The sequence below is a fragment of the Terrapene carolina genome, unplaced genomic scaffold, assembly GCF_002925995.2.
Source record: "Terrapene carolina triunguis isolate 2854851 unplaced genomic scaffold, T_m_triunguis-2.0 Scaffold32, whole genome shotgun sequence".
NCBI lineage: Eukaryota > Metazoa > Chordata > Testudines > Emydidae > Terrapene > Terrapene triunguis.
The window spans coordinates 439,409-460,575 of NW_020664383.1; positions in this window are offsets into that span (position 1 = coordinate 439,409).

The following is a 21,167-nucleotide window of genomic DNA, read 5'->3' on the forward strand; positions in this document are numbered from 1 at the left end:
TCTTATTAAAACACACTTCTTTCATGAGGCCTTTCCACAATAATTCCAGCAAAGAAATGGGGGGGGGGGGAGGCGGGCTTACAATAAAACCTGTCTTACCCCTCCTACTCCCCACTAAAAAATAACTTGCACCCCATTGACCATGAGCAAGTGTACTGTTTGTCGGATTTGTTTACTGTTCTAACTCTGTAACTTAGGGCCTGATCCAAAGTCAGCTGAAGTCAATGGAAAGACTCACTGACTTCAATGGGCTTTCTATTGGGATCAGTGTCTTATATTGTAAGCATTTTGGTGCAGGGGCTGTCTTCTACATTTTGTGCAGTGACAGCCAGTGTCATTATTCAGATAATAATAAAAATGCTACTTCCAGTCATAGCACGACAATCTAGGTCAGGGATAGGCAACCTACAGCATGCATGCCAAAGGCAGCAGGCAAACTGATTTTCAGTGGCACTCACACTGCCCGGGTCCAGGCCACCGGTCCGGGGGGCTCTGCATTTTAATTTAATTTTAAATGAAGCTCCTTAAACGTTTTGAAAACCTTATTTACTTTACATACAACAATAGTTTAGTTATATATTATAGACTTATAGAAAGAGACTTTCTAAAAATGTTAAAATGTATTACTAGCACGCGAAACCTTAAATTAGAGTGAATAAATGAAGACTCGGCACCCCACTTCTGAAAGGTTGCCGACCCCTGATCTAGGTAGTTATGGCACATCTGCTATACAAATTACAGTAGAAAGAGACAGTGAACTTCAGAGAAATACAGAGATAAGATTGCTTAATATGATACTGTGGCTTAGCCCCCTGTTAGACTGATATGCAAAATTCAGTCTGTGTTGCTCTGTTGTGGTAATAGTAATATCTGCCTCTTCCATCTTAGGGCTCAGTCCATTTTGTTTGCAAAACAGTCTGACTCTATTTTTGATAGAAAACCACATTGGATAATTACTTATCTAAACCTTAGGGGTATATCATGTCCTCAGACTTTTGGATCCAGTGCTTCTCAGATATAAAACTGCCAAATTAATTTTGGCTTCAAAGGGTTTAGTAATGTATGTTTACAGAGTAAGAAATGGGGTCAATGTGCCAGGCATTTGAGTATCTTTTTCATATGTCTTGACCACTTGAAAACAGAACATTTCATTAAACGGCAAGGGCTCCAGGCACATCACTGGTTTAAAAACTCAGTTCAATTAACTTTCTGAGCTGGAATATGGCTCTATTTCCCTGCCCCTCCCTTGCCAACAAAGCACCATATGATAACACAGGGAAAATGTCAGGATGAAAGATGACCAGAACCTAATCTGTCATTCTTCTCCTTTTGTGTTTGGAGTTCTAAAATACAATATTGTTTTCTGACTATTTGTGTAAAACTCCTGTTTAAGCCAGTTTTTCCTTGTTGTCCTTTTTATTGTCTCCCACTCCTCCCAAGGAGAGAGAATCCATTTGAGGAGGGGAAAGGAAAGGAGGGGAGGAGGGAAAGCATCTCTTTTAGGAATTCTTGAGTGTCAAGGATAAGGGGATAAGCTTCCCTCCTCCCCTGCCTTCCCAGGCCTGAGTGAAGTCCTTCTTACTCTGTTCTTTCAAAGAGCCAAATTCTGATGTGCTTACTCACATTGAATACTACTTTACTCCGTAAAGTCAAGGAGGTTACTTGTGGAGTAAAGTGTTTTTCAATATGAGTAAGGGTATCATAATTTGGCCCAGAAAAAATGTATTTTTTACCTTTATCTCTGAATATCTCCAGATCCTCCATCCTCTAGATCATCTTCCTGGTGGCCTTTTCTTTACCTTTTGCATGTCTGTATTATTATTCTGCTCTTATAGGGTAGTCTTTTGTGTAGTACTACATCTGAAATTTCCTGTAGCTCAAGGATATGATTTAGTTAGGTAATAAGCTCCTGCCACTGTTTGGGAGAACCTTGCAAGGGAAATCGGTGGCTTCTTGTCACCTTTGATAAACGTCCTTCCTGTAGCTGCACAAAAAACATAGACCCTGCCCCAAAAGGCATACAGTCTAAAAAGGCAAAGACAGAGAATGGGCTTTGTGGAGAGGAACAGAACATATAAGCAAAAGTGAACAAAATCTTTAACAGTGTATACTGGCTCTTTAAGGCAAATTGAGATGGAGGTGGGCGATGGGGTCCAGGCCACTCCATTCCAATTAGCCTCAACTGAATGAAGACCCTGGGGACAGCAGAGGCAGGTGTCGGGGGAGATGAAGTGGTCCTGGGGGAAGACTTAGTGTTGGTGAGATGAGATTATTGTTTGTTTAAGGGACAGAAGCCTTTTAGTGTAGGGTGGGGAAAGGTTCTCTTCTTTCCCAATCAATCATCCAACTAATTAAGACAACCCTTGGGAATGAGGGGACAGTACAAAAATAATGAGCTTTTATTTATTTTTAAAAATTGTCTTCTGGTTTCCAAGCCTTTATTGAGAAGCTTCTTGCCCCCAATGTTTATGTGGGCATTTAAGATTCAAAATTCAACTTTAAATGCCTGTGAAAAAATGTGGTTGGCTTCTTCAAAGTGGACTTCACTTCTGTCCTAACCTCTGGACTGGGGGAACTGCTATTCTATTCCTCTTTCTCTCTCTCCTCCATTATCGGTATTCTCAGCACCTCGCCTAAGTCTCTTCTATTTCTCTTTACCTCTCTCTCCCTATTTCTTACATTCCTCAGTCTCCCTCCCTGCACCTACACACACCTCTCCCTGAGCCCCATTCCCATGCACAGCCTCAATTTCCTGCTACTCCCCTGACATTCCCTTGCATTCCATCAGCGGCCCATTTCACCTCTTCATCCTTTCTTCTGCTCATCACATTCCCCTGTCTTCTCATAGTGTCCTTGCTAGAGCAATAACTACAGAGCGGCAGTCATCTACCCTGAGGGCATATTGAGTTCAGTCTCACTAATAACAGTAGGGGTTGGTGGTCATCTTACTAGGTGCAGCTTCACTTCCACATGTACAGGTGTAGGGAATGGTGACCAACTTGCCTGAGTTAGACCCAGTAAAAATAATGGGACATAGTGGCCATTTTGAATACAAGAAAATTTGTAAGATGGAATCCTAATATATTGTTATGGCAGGCAGCAGCAGCTGTTACTGTTGCACATAGTCATCCTAGTTCTTTTTCTTAATATGTGAGCAAGTTTTGACTCTTAGGAAGATGGGGTTTTGTTCTGAACTATGCCAAGATTTTTTTGCAGAGGCAGGTATGGGAGGCAAATAGCTATGCAAGCAGCAGGAAAATTTTCGCTCTCCTTTGTCCTCTGATTAGTCAGTTCTTGAGGCAGAGTTGCTCACTTGGAACAGGGCTTTAGGCTGAGAATCCTGGAAGAAAAGATTGATTTGCCTGCAGTTTGATCACTTCGTTCGTGTGTGTGTGTGTGTGTGTGTGTGTGTGAGAGAGAGAGAGAGAGAGAATAAAGTGAGTTAAATGTAGTGTATACTCAGAGTCTGTGTTAGTGATTTCTCCTCCACTGGGAAGCCAACCTGCAAGGTCCTGGACATCTGCTATGGCTCACAGAGAGGCTGGCAATACAGATGGGGAGAGTATAGGTATATTTCTTATCAATGTTAACTTTGATTGCCTTATTGCTTTCTTTAAAGTAAAATACACTAGATTACCCCCCTCCCCGCACCATCATCACCTTTCGTTCTCCACACACCCGCATTTTCAGCTATAGTTCCAGTTACCTTATACCCCAAACCCTCCATTTCCTTCCTTATCACAATGAACAGTCAACTCATAGGATAAATAACTGAAATAACTATGTAAATGCCTTAATCAGCTAGTTTCTTGTCGGCATGACTGAAGAAGTAGGTCTTAAGTAGGGATTTAAATTGTGAAAAGCCACTTTGGAAGCTTGATCCATGCATAGAGAATGGGGTAAGAGAAAGCATGGAGGTAGTTGTGGGAGAAGCAATCACAACCGGTAGGAAGGCTGATATAATTAGGGATGGTAACAAAAGGGGATTCAACAAAAAAAGTGGACTAAGTATGATGGTCAATATGTGTGGTTTGAAGATGATTGCCAGAAACTCTATGTAGTGGAGAAAGGAGAGTCATTGCAAGTGACGTTTGAAATTCTTGCTGATCTTAAACGCAAAAAAGAAGCTTACAAGAAGTGGAAGATTGGACAAATGACCAGGGAGGAGTATAAAAATATTGCTCAGGCATGCAGGAGTGAAATCAGGAAGGCCAAATCACACTTGGAGTTGCAGCTAGCAAGAGATGTTAAGAGTAACAAGAAGGGTTTCTTCAGGTATGTTAGCAACAAGAAGAGAGTCAAGGAAAGTGTGGGCCCCTTACTGAATGAGGGAGGCAACCTAGTGACTGAGGATGTGGAAAAAGCTAATGTACTCAATGATTTTTTTGCCTCTGTCTTCACAAACAAGGTCAGCTCCCAGACTGCTGCACTGGGCAGCACAATATGGGGAGAAGGTGACCAGCCCTCTGTGGAGAAAGAAGTGGTTCGGGACTATTTAGAAAAACTGGACATGCACAAGACCATGGGGCCGGATGCGCTGCATCCGAGGGTGCTAAAGGAGTTGGTGGATGAGATTGCAGAGCCATTAGCCATTATTTTTGAAAACTCATGGCGATCGGGGGAGGTCCCGGATGACTGGAAAAAGGCTAATGTAGTGCCCATCTTTAAAAAAGAGAAGAAGGAGGATCCAGGGAACTACAGGCCAGTCAGCCTCACCTCAGTACCTGGAAAAATCATGGAGCAGGTCCTCAAGGAATCAATTATGAAACACTTAGAGGAGAGGAAAGTGATCAGGAACAGTCAGCATGGATTCACCAAGGGGAAGTCGTGCCTGACTAACCTGATTGCCTTCTATGATGAGATAACTGGCTCTGTGGATGAGGGGAAAGCAGTGGATGTGTTATTCCTTGACTTTAGCAAAGCTTTTGATACGGTCTCCCACAGTATTCTTGCTGCCAAGTTAAAGAAGTATGGGCTGGATGAATGGACTGTAAGGTGGATAGAAAGCTGGCTAGATCGTCGGGCTCAACGGGTAGTGATCAATGGCTCCATGTCTAGTTGGCAACCAGTTTCAAGCGGAGTGCCCCAAGGGTCAGTCCTGGGGCCTGTTTTGTTTAATATCTTTATTAATGATCTGGAGGATGGTGTGGACTGCACTCTCAGCAAGTTTGCCGATGACACTAAACTAGGAGGCGTGGTAGATACACTAGAGGATAGGGATCGGATACAGAGGGACCTAGACAAATTAGAGGATTGGGCCAAAAGAAACCTGATGAGGTTCAACAAGGACAACTGCAGAGTCCTGCACCTAGGACGGAAGAATCCCATGCACAGCTACAGACTAGGGACCGAATGGCTAGGTAGCAGTTCTGCAGAAAAGTACCTAGGGGTCACAGTGGACGAGGAGCTGGATATGAGTCAACAGTGTGCTCTTGTTGCCAAGAAGGCTAACGGCATTTTGGGCTATATAAGTAGGGGCATTGCCAGCAGATCGAGGGACGTGATCGTTCCCCTTTATTCGACATTGGTGAGGCCTCATCTGGAGTACTGTGTCCAGTTTTGGGCCCCACACTACAAGAAGGATGTGGAAAAATTGGAAAGAGTCCAGCGGAGGGCAACAAAAATGATTAGGGGTCTGGAGCGCATGACTTATGAGGAGAGGATGAGGGAACTGGGATTGTTTAGTCTCCAGAAGAGAAGAATGAGGGGGGATTTGATAGCAGCCTTCAACTACCTGAAGGGGGGTTCCAAAGAGGATGGAACTCGGCTGTTCTCAATGGTGGCAGATGACAGAACAAGGAGCAATGGTCTCAAGTTGCAGTGGGGGAGGTCTAGGTTGGATATTAGGAAACACTATTTCACTAGGAGGGTGGTGAAGCATTGGAATGCGTTACTTAGGGAGGTGGTGGAGTCTCCTTCCTTGGAGGTTTTTAAGGCCCGGCTTGACAAAGGCCTGGCTGGGATGATTTAGTTGGGAATTGGTCCTGCTTTGAGCAGGGGGTTGGACTAGATGACCTCCTGAGGTCCCTTCCAACCCTGATATTCTATGATTCTATGATTCTATTCTAAGTGTTCCAAGGGGACAAGGGATGACGGGGTCAACATGATGGACCATGAGGAAGATTCTAGCGATTACATTTTGTAAACACTGTACAGGGGGGGTGTTATAGGTGGCATGCAGGCCAGTGAGGAGAGTACAGTAATCTTAGAGCTTGATTAATTTCCTGTAAGCTTGGAAAATCTGGTATAGTTTGTACCTTTTGAATTGACTTTCCAACTTTGTGCACCATTGCTATCCGAGAAAGGAAATTCACTAAATATGCTAAACCTAGGGGGAATTTTTGTTAAATGTAAATTGGAGTATGGATTTCTAAAATATTTAGTCTAGACTGATTATATGAATTCCAAATGTACAGTAGTTCTCTCTCTTACCTGCAAATTTTTTGGTGCTTACACATTCCAAGATATGGATATTTTGAATAATGTTTTTCACCTTCTCCACTGACAATATGCACAGTGCTTTTGTTGGAAAATGTATGTATTTATCACACATATATACAAAAGGCAAGTAGTTTATTTAATGGTCTTTTAATTGAGAGAGAGGGATTTTTTCTTTAAAAGATATTTAGTCTTTTTGCTAGTTACAAATTTCTCAATTTTCCTAAACCTATAGAAGATTATAATTGTCCCTTTTGCACACAGGAATCTTATTAGGTAGGGATTTCTATGCCTTGTTGAACTTTGATAAGTAATAAGGTTTACCTTATTCTATTTTCTTCAAAAAGTTTTGAAAATTACAGTGGTATGTTTCTGAACCCAAAAATCATTTTATGCAGTAAAGTATCTAATATTTTTTTAGAGAGACAGGCTGGCCTGAAGAAGAGCTCTGTGTAAGCTCAAAAGCTTGTCTCTTTCACGAGTAGAAGTTGGCCCAATAAAAGATATTATCTCACCCACCTTGTCTCTCTAATATCTTGGGAGCCACACGGCTACAACCACACTGCAAGCATGATAATTTCTTGTCCATTCAGGTCAAAATTTATTAAGAGATGACTAACATCCATTTTTCTGTTTATAGTATAAATTGAACACATATATGCTGAACAATGCTAGAGTCAAACTAATTTTCTTAAGGAGATTCATTAGATTAAAATTCATTCTTACATTTGCTTTAGATAATGGGCCAGCTTCCTCCAAGATCTCACAGAGAGGTGTAAGTTTTTAGTGAGTATTTACCACAGTAACCACATGACAGTATGGGAAAAACTATAGAGATTCCACTTTAATCAAGATAAAAAATATTGGCTGTGGTGTTATAACTGCTGGCAAATGGCAATCAGCGTAAGTGTCCTAGGCCTTTGAAAGAGGACCCAGTACATCTCAGATATCAAATTGCCAAATTATATCTGGCTTTCATTGACCTGGGTCTGGGTGGTCACATCCACTCGTGCACAGAATCTAGTTTATAAAAACATTAGTTTTCTTAACGCTGCTGATAAACTACCTGCCTTCAGTACACTGCATTTCAGCTTCAGGTGGCTGAACTTCCTTTCAATGACCAACAGCAGGCCAGGGGGCAGGCAGTTCACCATTTGATTGCCCATTTGTCATAGTGAGGTGCCGATGGCAATTTCCCTCCCCTTTTCTGTGGTCAGTAAAGGAGGGAAAGGGGTCTCTTCTATTCTGACACCAATTGTGGTGATCAATGTGTCATAGTTACAGTCTGTGAAATTTAGGTGCTCCCTGGCATGCCCTTAGACAAAAGGGGAAATGGCTGTCTGAAAGCCAGGGTCTTTTTAAACTGCAATGAAAATAATAAATACTAAAGTATAACTATAGTGGTGGCTCCAGCTATCTATTTTAGCAGTAACAATATGGCGTGATTATTTTTTTTTTGTAGAGTACTTTGTGTTAGCATCTGGAACACGCAATCATTTGACACCTGGCAATGGCCCAGTGCAACAATGCAGACCCATTCACACTCTCCCCTGACAACAGGAAAAACAGCACATGCCACTATAGTATTACTATCACCAAGAACAGAACAGAAAAAAAAAAGACTGTTGGTCTGTTAATTGTTTTTATTAAAAGGTCATTAGATTTGATGATTAGCACGGAAAGAAGCAGAAAACAGAATTCTGGAGGGGGAGCAGGAGAGAGAGGAATTAATTATATTTTGAGGGTAGGAGACAAGATTTATATAAGGCCATATTCCTATCTGTAAAATTATACCAGCTGAGGCTGTGGCCTAAAGACTATATAAAAGAAATATAACCGAATTACAATCAGAGGGAGGGAGAGGAAGGTGTTAATTGATCATTTGGGAAGATTTTGTAGCTCCTTTAACCATTTACAAGTTAATATTTTATAGAGAGGGTGGCTTGGAAGGTCATAAAAAACAAATGAAACTTTGTAAAAGGGCATTTTTATATATCTATATTTTGCCAGATTTTTATTAGAGCTTTGTTTGTATAATATTAAATAACCCAATCTACTGTGCTTACATTGCATTCCACTCTTAGCAACTTAAGAAAACAGTATCTTTTGTTATTTGGATTTAATCTGCACATCCTGTTTATACTTCCTTTTGGAAAACTCTTATTCAGTTGACCAATGTTAGCTTTTGTAATTCCTGCTTTATTTTATGAGGCTTATGCAAGTGAAGCACTTTAACATGCTTCAACATGTACAGTATAAGAATAGTCACATTCATTATAGTAATCCTTCTTCCTACGTGCCAGAAAGATCGTTCTACTGGAAATAAATCAGTATGTCCTTGCATTAGCTGTTCATTACTATATCAATATAATTTCCATTAGGAATGCTATCTTTCAGAGTTTTAAAATATGTCAGTGAATACATGTGATTTGGGCAGACATGTGGCATGTATGAGCTCAGTTTATTAAGTCTATCTTCGCTTGATAGACTAATTTTCTATTTGTGTTATTGAATTACAAGAGACAATCCTTTGATATCAATGGAATGTCAGCATATATACAGTATTCGGCATAGTAAATTTACTCAGCAGCACAGAATGGGGGTAACTTGCCCATTGTACTAGGCCTATTTTCCAGAAGTAAACTGGTTAAATAAAAAGAAGTGCTTAGCTGTTTAAGTTATGAGAAAAGGAAAAAAAAGTAGTTGGGCAATTCTTAAAAATCTATCAGCTTTCTAAAACATCTGTTACTCTAGCACCTAGGCATTGTATATAGATTCCACTTTAAAAAAAAAAAGGAACATTAAGGTTGCTAAGTGAAGCATCAAAATTAGAGAAATTTTAGATATAGAAAAATTAGAGAATCTAAAGGTTGCTCATGGCTTAACTCTACCGCCTTATGCATATGCACTATAATATAGTCTTATATTACATTATCACATATTACTATTTCAGCAGCAGTTTCTGCAGCCAGTCTAAGGACTACTATACAACTTATGTCCCCAGGCACTCCCTAAAGTATTCTGCCCTGTGTAAGCAGAATACCCTAGGCTACCTCTTCTTGGCCACTGCACAGCCACACCAAGTGCTCTTCCTGGGAACAAAGTTACAATTTGACACACAATGTGTAAGATTACTTGTTCTGAGACCCTCATAATAAAAAGGCACATAGGGATCAGTTAGGAGTAGATTCAGAAACAGTCCACCTATGCTACCCTTACTCGCACTGAGTGACACCTTACTACACAAGTTGTTTAAATGAAGACTGGCACAACAGGCCAAAAAATCTTTGGGCCGGATTCTGACACCTTACTCATACAGATTAATTCCTTACTGCATAAGCAGTCTCACTGGTTGCAGTGGGACTACTTTGGGAATAAATTACCACTCATTCTGAATAAACCTATCAGAATCCAGCCCTTTGTTAAAAGAAGAGCTGATCAAAAATCAGAATTTCTGTCTGCTGAGTCCTATTTGGGCAGGAGACTGTATCTTCCCTGATGCACTATGTTCATGGGATTCCCCTGATGTTCCAGGTCAACTCATCCAGAGAGTGCCAGGTCTATAGAGGAGAATGGGAGCATGAAGCACCTAAGCATGAAGCACTGTGGCAGCTCAATGGCCAATGTCAAACTCAGCAGAAACAGAACTTTTTTGTCACTTTTTAAATGAAATGTTTCAGAACTTTATATTCTACAAAAATAATTGATGTTTAGACTTGTTGCCTGTTTCAGGAAGGAAACAAATGTCTAAATATTGTAGTGGATGGATGTGCCAGTTTTTGACTCATTCTGATGGGAAGGTAGCTTTAACCTTAATTATGGAGTATGCACTGCCTTAGATTGCATTTCCTTGTTTTTATGGGTTTGAATCATATCATTGTGTTAATGTATCTTGTGTGGTTTTATTTCTAAGTTACTAATAAGGTACAATTATTAACATAACGATGAGACCTTTTAAAAATTGACGGGGCAGCTGCATAGTTTCTAGAAATAGAAACAATTAAAAATGGAAGTTACTAAATGTTTTGGGCCATATCCTCAGCTGGAGTAGTTGGCTCTGTGCTGATTGACACCAGCTGAGACTCTGGCCAAGTCTGCATTTATTTCCTTTCTTCTATGCTGCTTTCTTTTCCTGTTCTGCTGTGTAAGCCATCATAGTTATAAGGTGTCTATCACAAACATTTCTGTCTTAAATGCCGTGAAGGAAGAGCACTAGCTATACTCCGCATAAGCAATAAAATGTATAGTGCTTGTGTGCTCTTTTGGTTTCCATAGAGGTATATATGTATTAAGGGTAAGGTTCTGAATAAAAGGATCATTTTTCAGTTCCCATTTTTGACGAACCATAGCCCCAATCAAAAACACTTAGCAATTACGCCCACATACTCATTAGATTTTCACAGGATGGGAGTGAGGTGAGAAACAGGTCAGAGAAGAGGAAGTGGTGCCTGTCTAGATAGGAGACATGATCGAAGTCTTGACAAGGATACATCATAGACATCTTTTTAAAATGAATCAAGAGTATTGATACTAAGAATTGAAAAATACTTATATTTTATAAGTATAATCATTTTATAAAACACTTAACGGCAATATAGGACTTTCCAGCTTCCAAGCTCTTTACAATCACTAATTAACTAACTCTCTAGTTCAAACAGCAGTCATTTTGGGGAAGTTCTATGGCTCATGTTATGTGGGAGGTCAAACTAGCTGATTACAGTGGAACTTTCTTGCCTTACAATCTATTAATCTAAAATCTATGAAATCTCACAATACCTCTGTAAAGCAGGTAAATATTATACCTATGTTTACAGTTAGGGAAGCTGAGGAATAGATTATAGTGAATAGTGTAAGGTCATATATAAAGCTAGTTTCAGAACCAAGTCTGAGCTCGTATGCCTGTTCTCTGAATCACTAAATTATGACCCCCCCCCACTCTCTCTCTCTCTCTCTATATGTATATATATATATATATATATATATAGTAGGGCGGGTCATAATTTAGATATTTTAGATCTATAGCCTCAAGACTATTTTGGAATTTTTGCTCTTATCCCACCTGTGCTGTGCTTGCACCAATAGACTCCGAATAACCCCATAATTAGTTTTCTCTGCTGTGGTACTTTTTATAAAGTAAGTGCTTATTTTGTTTTTCTTCTTTTTTTCCCCACTCCCCTTTTCCCTATATTTCTTTTCTGAAGTTCAAATAAGACACCTGTGCCTAATTTACAGGAGTCACACCACTTATCATTTGAAAGTATGCAGAAAAGCTTCTTGATATCTGCCTATACATATTTTTGACCTGCTGGTTTACTGGATTATAAGTACTCATTCAGATTCCAAAAAATATACTGACGTGGACTTTAAAGCAGAAGTTATTTTTGTTCAGTTCATAAATTGGTGAAGAGAACACCTTTTCTCACTTAAGATTGTAAAATTCTTTGGCACATTTACATTTCATCTAAGGTGATGGTGGAGGGGGGGGATAGTGGAAGTCATCCTGCACATATTAACGTCAAGAAATGCATTCATTTTGTTTTATGCCTCCCATTTTGGAAACAAACTGGACAGTTACAGCTTTCTTCTGGTGAAGTATAGTTCACAGAACATAAATTGTTGAATAATAAGCTCTCAAATGAATATTTACAATTCTATATGCAGGACTTTATCTATACAGCTAGAGATGTCAACTTTGGGACAAGAGAGAACCAAAGTCCTGCCCACTTATTAAAGTTCCTCAGCACTCTGTATAAGGGTATAAGGGATGCTGTCCATGATGATGTAGACTCTTGGCTAAATTCCAACTTGGTTACATTTTTGCCTTCCTAAACTCTACCCAAGGCTTCAGTCAGAGTTGACCTTCAGTTCCTAACCTAACTTGGTGTATACCAGGGATCGGCAACCTTTGGCACGCAGCTCGCCTGGGTAAGCTGCCTGGTGGGCTGGGCCGGTTTGTTTACCTGCTGTGTCTGCAGGTTCGGCTGATCGTGGCTCCCACTGACCGCGGTTCGCTGCTCCAGGCCAATGAGGACTGTGGGAAGTGGCGGCCAGCACATCCCTCAGCCCGCGCCGCTTCCTGCAGCTCCCATTGGCCTGGAGCGGCGAACCGCAGCCAGTGGGAGCCGCGATCAGCCGAACCTGCGGATGCGGTAGGTAAACAAACTGGCCCGACCCGCCAAAGGGCTTACCCTGGTGAGCTGCATGCCAAAGGTTGCCGATCCCTGGTGTATACCATTGCAGAATAGCTGAACTCTTACTACATTTCATTCCACAGAAGGCTGCATCTAGCAGTAGATAAAACTGATTCTCTCTCTCTCTCTCTCTCTCTCTGAAACTTAACCACAAGTGGTTGTCCTTTCCAATCACATGAGATAGGTTCAATCAAACAGAATCCTTGAAAAGCCCCTAATGGGTCTTTCACTATGTACTTTCTTGTACAATTTCTCAAAGAATTTGTGAAACTCAAGCTCTAAAAATGCATATTCATCTAGAAATATCAAAACATTTACTTTCTACTTAAGCTGAGAGGTTCGCAGAACCAACATAGTTTAGCACGAAAGCCAGCTAATTTAATTTCTAAGGATGCCCATTTTCCAGCTAGGCTCAGTCTGGGATGAAATGTCCTTTCATGTGAATGGATCATCCATCTCTAGATTATGTAACTTGCTGCCATGACTAACTCCTTTCTCTAATATTTGGGATTGCAAAAGCAACAATCAAATCTCTTTCTACCACACTCCTTCAGCTTTCAGCTTTTCAGGAGTTTCCCTCCACCCCTCTCGATGAGCACCATGACCTCACTCTAGAAACAAAGGACACTGCTATCATAACATTAAAGATGACAATAGCCAGGTGACATTAAACATTTGTTTCCAGCAGATTATTTCCAAGAGATTTATTTGATTAAAACAGAAAAGAAAATCTTTTTTTAAAATTACCAGTTCAAATAATCAAAAACATTAAACACATTTTTGCCCTCCGATCTGCACACACAGAATGCAATGGGAGACAAACATGGTCATCCAAGGACAAAGTTTTATTCTTATTGATTTCCTCTGCTTTTGCAATTCTGACCTTCGAGTTTTAAAAGCTCTATCAGGTGTTTTATATCTTTTCTAGCCTTGCCATCCCTTTTGTCACCGAGAAAATCAAACTAATTTCTAATTGAAGGGCAACTGATGATTTTGTCACTTGTATTACAATAGCACCTAGCTGCTGCTATGAGGAAGTGGGATGCCTTTATGAGAGGCGCTATATAATGATGTAGATAAAGAGATAGTCCTTGCCCCAAAGAGCTTACAAGCTTGATTAATGAGAATGCACAACAGGTGGATGAAGCAAACCGATGGGGGTGGAAGGAAAGGAGGATGAGGTAACTTGATTTCTCGCCTCAGTAATTGTCTAGAGCATGAATCCTCAACCTGCAGGTTCAGTCCCACGAAAGGATCATGAATTTCTTTCTTTCTTTCTTTCTGGATTCATGGGATGAGGCTCTACAAAGTGTTGTAAAAGGGGGGCCATGATATGGAAAATGTTGAGAACCACATCTTTTTACAGCCTTTTATAGTGATAGCAACTTATAGGATGATTCCCTTTTCCGCTTTCAATTTGGGGACAAATTTACGAATCAGCTTTGTAGAACGTGACAGTACATAGTGCTGTGGAATTCAGGTGAACAGAACCATGTATCTATAAATATCTGTATAGTAGCTTTCGTTTTAAGTTCCTATCGCCCATGGTATAATTTGTAGAGGGGTCAGAGAGAGGAAATCTCTCTAGGGATCATCTCTCAAATTTCTTTCCTGTCATTCTGTTGGAAGCAGTGGATGAGGCTTCTGCCCCATCTGCAGAATAGGTAGCAGGGACAGTGTCTCTAAACCTGGCAAATCGCTAGAGATCTAGATGGGTCCTTGGGATGCCCAGGGACTCATGTAGAGCCCATTTGTCTTTGCACCAGGTCTGGCCCCCAGTGCCCTCCTTCTCCCCATCTCCCTTCATAGTCCTAGCAACATGGATCCATTTTTAAACATGAGGGCCCCAAACAAGCCACTCACGTTCATATTTGGGCACCTAAATTTCACTTTGGCTTATTTGCATTGTATTAGTGCCCAGATATCTCAATCAAAATCAGGGTCCTTTCATGCTAAGCTCAAAACATATAGGACGACACGGTTCTAGCACTGAAGATAACAAAAATACAAACCAAATAAATAATATTATAAACACCCCTTATCTCAGCTCCCCACATAAAGTGAATGTGGCTTAAGGCTTCCACAGCTCAAATGGAATCAAGCATCCAGAGGAACCGAAGAGGATGCCTACCAGTAAAATAAGAATGTCTGAGAATAGGATCTGCCTTTTAAAACCCGTGAAAAAATTATTTTAAGGCTTCTTTCTTTCTTGTCCTTGCCCCCCAAACTCTCACAAGCTACTTTGGTGCTGTGTAAGCTCTCAAAATAGATTTTGAGTGAGGATTTAAGTGTGCTGCGTCTGTGCACGGGGTGAATTTCACCCTCAGAGCCTTTATAATATTTAAAAATAATAATTAGGCAAAAATTATATAGAAGTGGCATATCAGGTAACTGTTTGGTTCTGATTTTTGTGTTAGAGCCTTAATGATCACTGCATTCCTCCAACCCACTTTACAATGCAGTTCTTTGACCCCTACTATTATCTCACAGAACAACATGTACGGTCACCACAGTTACCCTGTAAGAGAATCATATCTTCCACTGTATTTACCATGTAGTTACCACATACTTAACAAAAAAATAACATGTTTTATTTTGTGGGAGCTCAGTGAGGGAATCAAATCACTATTGTGAATAAGCAATCAGTGCTGTGCAATGAGACACTGGCTGGCTGGTTTTGCTAAGAAAGGCCTATCTAGACGAGAGCATAAAATTCTACCAAAACTTCTATTTTCCTCTCCTACAATGTATTTTGTTTTGTTTTAACAAGTTAACTGCTGCAAAACACACTGATTATGTCTGGCAAACACCCACATCTCATATTACTGAACTGATTGTACAATACAGGCTGATGTTCCACTGATTACAAAGGAATGGCACATTTAATCTGGTAAGACACATGCAAAAAATAGGTTGTGCCAGCAGAGGGGTTAAACTATGACCATGCTGAGAGCCTGTTTGCTAAGTTTCAGCCTGCAGCACATTTAATTCACTTGGGTTATAATATATCCCTCTCTGAAAGGCACATGAAAAACTATGTTCTAATGAAAATTAGAATGTTCCCTTTTATCTGGAAAATTTATATTTCTCTTCATCTTATAATACAAAAGTAGAACACACCGTAATAAGATGATTACGTAGGTTTTTTTTGGTCTAAAGATGTGTTTACTAGGCCAAATTCTGTCCTCAGAGACATCCAGATAGCTCCAGTCAACTGGGTTGTACAGGTGCAACTGAGGACAGACCTTGGCTCATTACTTCCAGATGTTTTAGACCCTGCTCATGTAAGTAACTCCATGCTGGTAGCCCCCTGCACCTACATGGAGCTCTGTTCACTTCAGTGAGGGCTACCCACAAAAAGTCTGTTGCAGAATCTGAGTTTAAGATGCCACTTGCTCACTTTCTTCTGAATTCCTCCTTTCTTCTTCCTCCCCTACAAGCTCTATTTTCCCCACAAATTTGCTTATATTGCACCCAATTCTGTCTACAGACAAGGAAGCTGTGCACAATTATTGAAGGGCAGAATTTGGCCCACTGTGTTTGAAGTAAAATGATACCTTCAATTATTAAATGAAAGCACCTGGCCTGGTTTTAGAGAAGGAGGTCACTGGAGTCCCAGCGATGGCTTTTATTTTGGTTACCAAGGCCCGTTTCCAAGAATCAGTGCCTGAATCTTCTTAAAGCAGGACTTTCCATCACTTTTCCATTTAAAAAAAAGTCTGGATTGGGCAATATTATTTGCAGCCCTCTGGCAAATTCTTCACTTGAACCGTACAGCAGCTTTTAAGAAGTTTGAATGTCAAGTCTTTTGCCAGTGTATCTGAACTCTCCATTTTTCAAGTGAGGTCTGCAATTTTTTTTTTCAGAAATGTAGCAAAAGAATTGTTAAATATGAACCCTGGCACTCACTCTGTTTCACACCAATCCAACTTGAATGGTCAGAAGAGGACAAATAGGGTCATGTACAGTAGCAGCACTCAGCTCAGAATCTTTGTTGCCTCTACTATGCTAGCTAGCGTATCATGCACAGTTAGGGAGATGTCATATATTAAAATGGATGAGCTATGCTGTGAGAAAAGCTCTGCATGACACAATATGCCGTGGGCTGACAGCAATCAGTACTTCCACCTACTAGATAACTCTGAAAATTCAGTGACTCTGAAGACTTGACACAATTCTTTTTCCACTTTTCATCATTAGGTGCTAAATTCCTCCTAAAGATTTTTGTATGTCCTTAATTCCCATTAACCCCAAGCTTCTCAAAGACTGCAGTACATTTCAAGTCTCATCAATATAAAGGTGCTCAGTACTTGGTAGTGTTGGACCCTAATATCATAATTGTATTTTTTTTAAGTAGCACTTACTATATATTACTTTGAAACTCAGTATTTTTATGGATCAAAGCAGTCATAAATGTATCAAGGCTAATGTAGGTCTACCCCTGAAGAAAAACACCTACCAAGAAACCTAATTTGACCAGATGTAATAATTCACATTTTATGCAAGAGATGTATAAACTGAGACCCAGAGGATATGTCTACACTGCACACTAAGCTCCAGCCTGTGGGACCCAGTCTTGTAGATGCAGTGTTTCTGAGCCCATGCTTGAGCATCTACGTGGCACTGTAAAACTGAGTTTACAGTTGCTGGACCTGTGTCTCAGCCATGCTTACAGGTCTGCACTAAGCAGACCTTCTGACTCAGGTCTGTGGCTTATGCTGCATCCACACTACAAAATGAGAAGGCTTGAACCCCAGTCATAGTGGGACTCTGACACAGCCTCCTAACAGGATTCTAGGACCCAGTCCTGAGTGCTTGCTGACCCAAATCAGGCTGATTTGTGTGTGGATGGAAGGGAGGCTTGGGCTCAAACCTGAGTCAGAGCTGGGCTTAGTGTGCAGTGAAGACATACCCTAAGTGACCTTTCCCAAAACTACACAGTGAGTCATTTGCAGAATCATGACTAAAACCAAGCTCTCTTATTGTATTTTATTCTATTTAGGTTCTTCTTAGAACTGGTCAAAACATTTTTTTTTAATTTATAATAACATCTGACATTTTTTCAGGAAAAATTGCAGCCATTTTCCAACCAGCTCTTGTTCTCCATTGCACTCCCATCATGGTGGTATATGAGCACCTACCCAGCCTCTAAGTTCCAGAGAACATTGGGTTGCTAGCAAGTGCAGATTAAATAAGTGAGGACATTTTTCAGCAATAGCAATAATACTAAGTAAACCCTACACCATGCCAACAGCGTTAGCAAAACAAAATAAATAAATGAACAAAAAGCATCACTCATCTCTTAACTGGGACTTACATAAAGTAGTTGAAAATTCCCTTAGAGCTAGTGGATAACTGAGGATTGAGTACTATTGGAAACAGAACTGATCAAATGACAGAAAGGGATACTGCATCAACCTGATGAGACTTTCATACTGACTGTGTAAATTGGAATTGACCTCAAGGAGCTCAGCACTGAAAGATTGTTCTGATAGATATTTGAATAAATACTGCACTAGTAAAGCATTTGGTGTACTTGATTAAAGAAGTTCTAGCCAAAAAAACATACTAGTTGTATGATGCAATAATGCTAAAAGACAACTGCATGAGATATGACTCTATAACAAATAAAATTATTAATATTAACTTAGTTATCCAATATAGGGAAGGTGAAAAGGTGGCTTAAAGTCACCCTGGTCTTATAACTCCCCTTGAGCTGGGAGTTCCTTACTTTTCACTGATTTCTTTTCCCCCTGAAAAAAATTTCTTGGATCAAAATGAAAGATAAATATTTTGGCTTTTATTTTGTTTGTTTCTGCCCCTCCTCCCACTCTTTATTCCTTCTTCTGTGTGTGTCTGTACCCTAAAAATACACATTTCAATTTCATGGTTTTTAAAAGTTTTTTGATTCCCTGACATTTTCTCTTACTGTTTTCTTTTTTTCCCCCTTTTCCAGTGGAGAATGGGAGGAAAAGAAACAACAATTTGAAATGATTCATTTCAATTACATTACATTCAAATCTAAAAGGAAATGTTTAGCACCAAACTGAAAGGACATGTTTTCATTACAAATCATTCAATTGAAAAATCAGAAATTTTCTAAGACAGAGACATTTTTTGTTTAAAAAATTATGTAATTTCAAAAAAAGCCCCACCACTTTCTGAAGAGTATTTTTTGAACTGGAGCGCACCATTTCAGGAGGTGTAATGGCTACAACAAGGGGCTGCCTATCCTCGTTCTACTTTTCCTTTTTGCCATTTTTCCAGGAAGCACTATAAAAATGTGTGTTTCAAAACAGCAGGGATGTTGGTTGACATAACTTAGATTACAGGATTGACAGGAGCCCAGGAACCTAGTGAGTGATCTAGAATCCCTTAGAGAAACAACCTCTTTGCATTTCATCAACACTAGTGTCCAGCTAAATGGCAGCATCTGCAAGCAAAGTGCAGAAAAATTCACGTTTGGCAGTGCCTTTCATTGACATCATTCACCTTGTGTGTTCTGAGTGAAATCCTATTTTCATCATTTTAACTGGCTTATCGGTGTTAATTCCTAATGCTGATATCGCCTTGAAAGTGGCACCTGGACACATCTGCAAGGAATTTAGCAGGCTGCATGTTTCTAAACAGAGATATATATTTATTGAAAACAGTTTTTCCTCCGGTGGGGAGGAGGGGATTGAGGCAGGGAGAGAAGAGTATTGCGTATTCCAAGATGAAAGTAAGAGCTGGCTGTAAGTTCTGCTCCTACTTACCCATTTACTGATTGCTGGGTGGGCAAAATCTGGGTTGAGTTGGCAGTGCCACTTCAGGATAAATATGTTTGTATCCAAGAAAAAGAAATATGCATAGGCTTAATCGTTTTCTTAATGCTGATGGATATTCCAAATTTCCAAGAGAATTAAAAAGAAAATTCAGTTTCATCACACAGAATGATTATTACCAGCTAGCGAGAGATTTTATTTTAAAGGCACTTGATTAGTGTAGCTGAATGCAGAGTGAATTTAGAGTTGATGGATTTGTTGCAGTTGGCATCTGAGTAGTAACTCTTAGGTTCCAACTTGATTGTTTGGTAAAATTTATAAATATGTAGTCTGAGTGCTGGGATGGTATGTAAACAATGATGAGTATTAAAATTACTAAAGTTGATGAAGAATTAGCAAAGGAGAATTACACACATTTTCTATATAAAATATATGTGCTATTCAGCCAATAAATCACGTCCTTACCTCCTGGGAAAAAGGCTATTGTGGCTGGAGTGCTAGCAATAGCTATGGGTAATTTGGCCAGAACATTTCCATTCTAAATACCTGATTTTAGTAATTCATAACGTTAAACATATTTCAACTATTGGGATGATATTTTGCAGGCCTGGTCCCTGCCTGGAGGTGATAATATATTTTTTTTAAAACCATGAGGGGAAAGAAAGGGAAGCTAGTTGAACTCAATGGTACCTAATGGTACTTGAAGTTAATGTTATGTTTAAATGCTCTGCTGGACTGGGGCCAGAATGCCCAGAGACATCTCTTGGGGGGATTTGTTAATGGGGATTCTCTATGTTCTAGTAAAGAAGAGAGGATAGAAGTTGATAAAGAACAGGTAGGAGCTGAAGTGAAACAGTCAAATGAACATCACATGAAGGCAGATAAATATTGACAAATCTTATAAGTATTTGTATACAAATTCTAGAAGTTTAAATACTAAGGTAGGTGAATTTGAGTGCCTGGTATTAGATGAGAACATTGATATAATAGGCATCACAGAAACTTGGTGGAATGATGATAACCAGTGGGAAACAGTAATAGCAGGGTATAAAATATATAGGAATGACAGGTAGGTTGTGCTGATGGGGGAGAGGCACTAGATGAGAAAGCAAACTTAGAGACAAATATAGTAAAAATCTTAAATGAATCAGACTGTACCTTAGAATCTCAATGGGTAGAAATTCCATACTTGAATATTAAGAAAATAGCAGTAGGAATATAATATAATACCAACCAGGAATATAAAACTGACCAGGATGGCAATGGTGATTGTGAAAAGCTCTGGGAGATTAGAGAGGCTACAAAAATAGAAAACTCAATAACGATGGAGGATTTCAATGCCTATATTGACTGGATACATGTCATCTCAGGACAGGATGCAGAGATGATAATACTAGACATTATTAGTGACTGCTTCTTGAAGCAACTAGTCCTGGAACCCACAAAGGGAGATGCAATTTTTGGCACACAGGATCTGGGTCAAGAGGCGTCTATAACTGAACTGCTCTGTAATAGCGACCAGAATGTAATTAAATTTAGCATCCTCATTTGTTTGGAGGGGGAAATACCAAAAAATCCCACCACAGTAACATTTAACCTCAAAAAGGGGAACTACACAAAAATGAGGAAGTTAATTAAACATAAATGAAAAGGAATAGTTACAAAACTGAAATGCCTGCGAGCAGCATGGAAACTTTTTAAAAACAGAGACTCAAATTAATAGAGGCTCAAATTAAATGTATACCCCAAATTAAAAACAAAAACCAATAAAAGG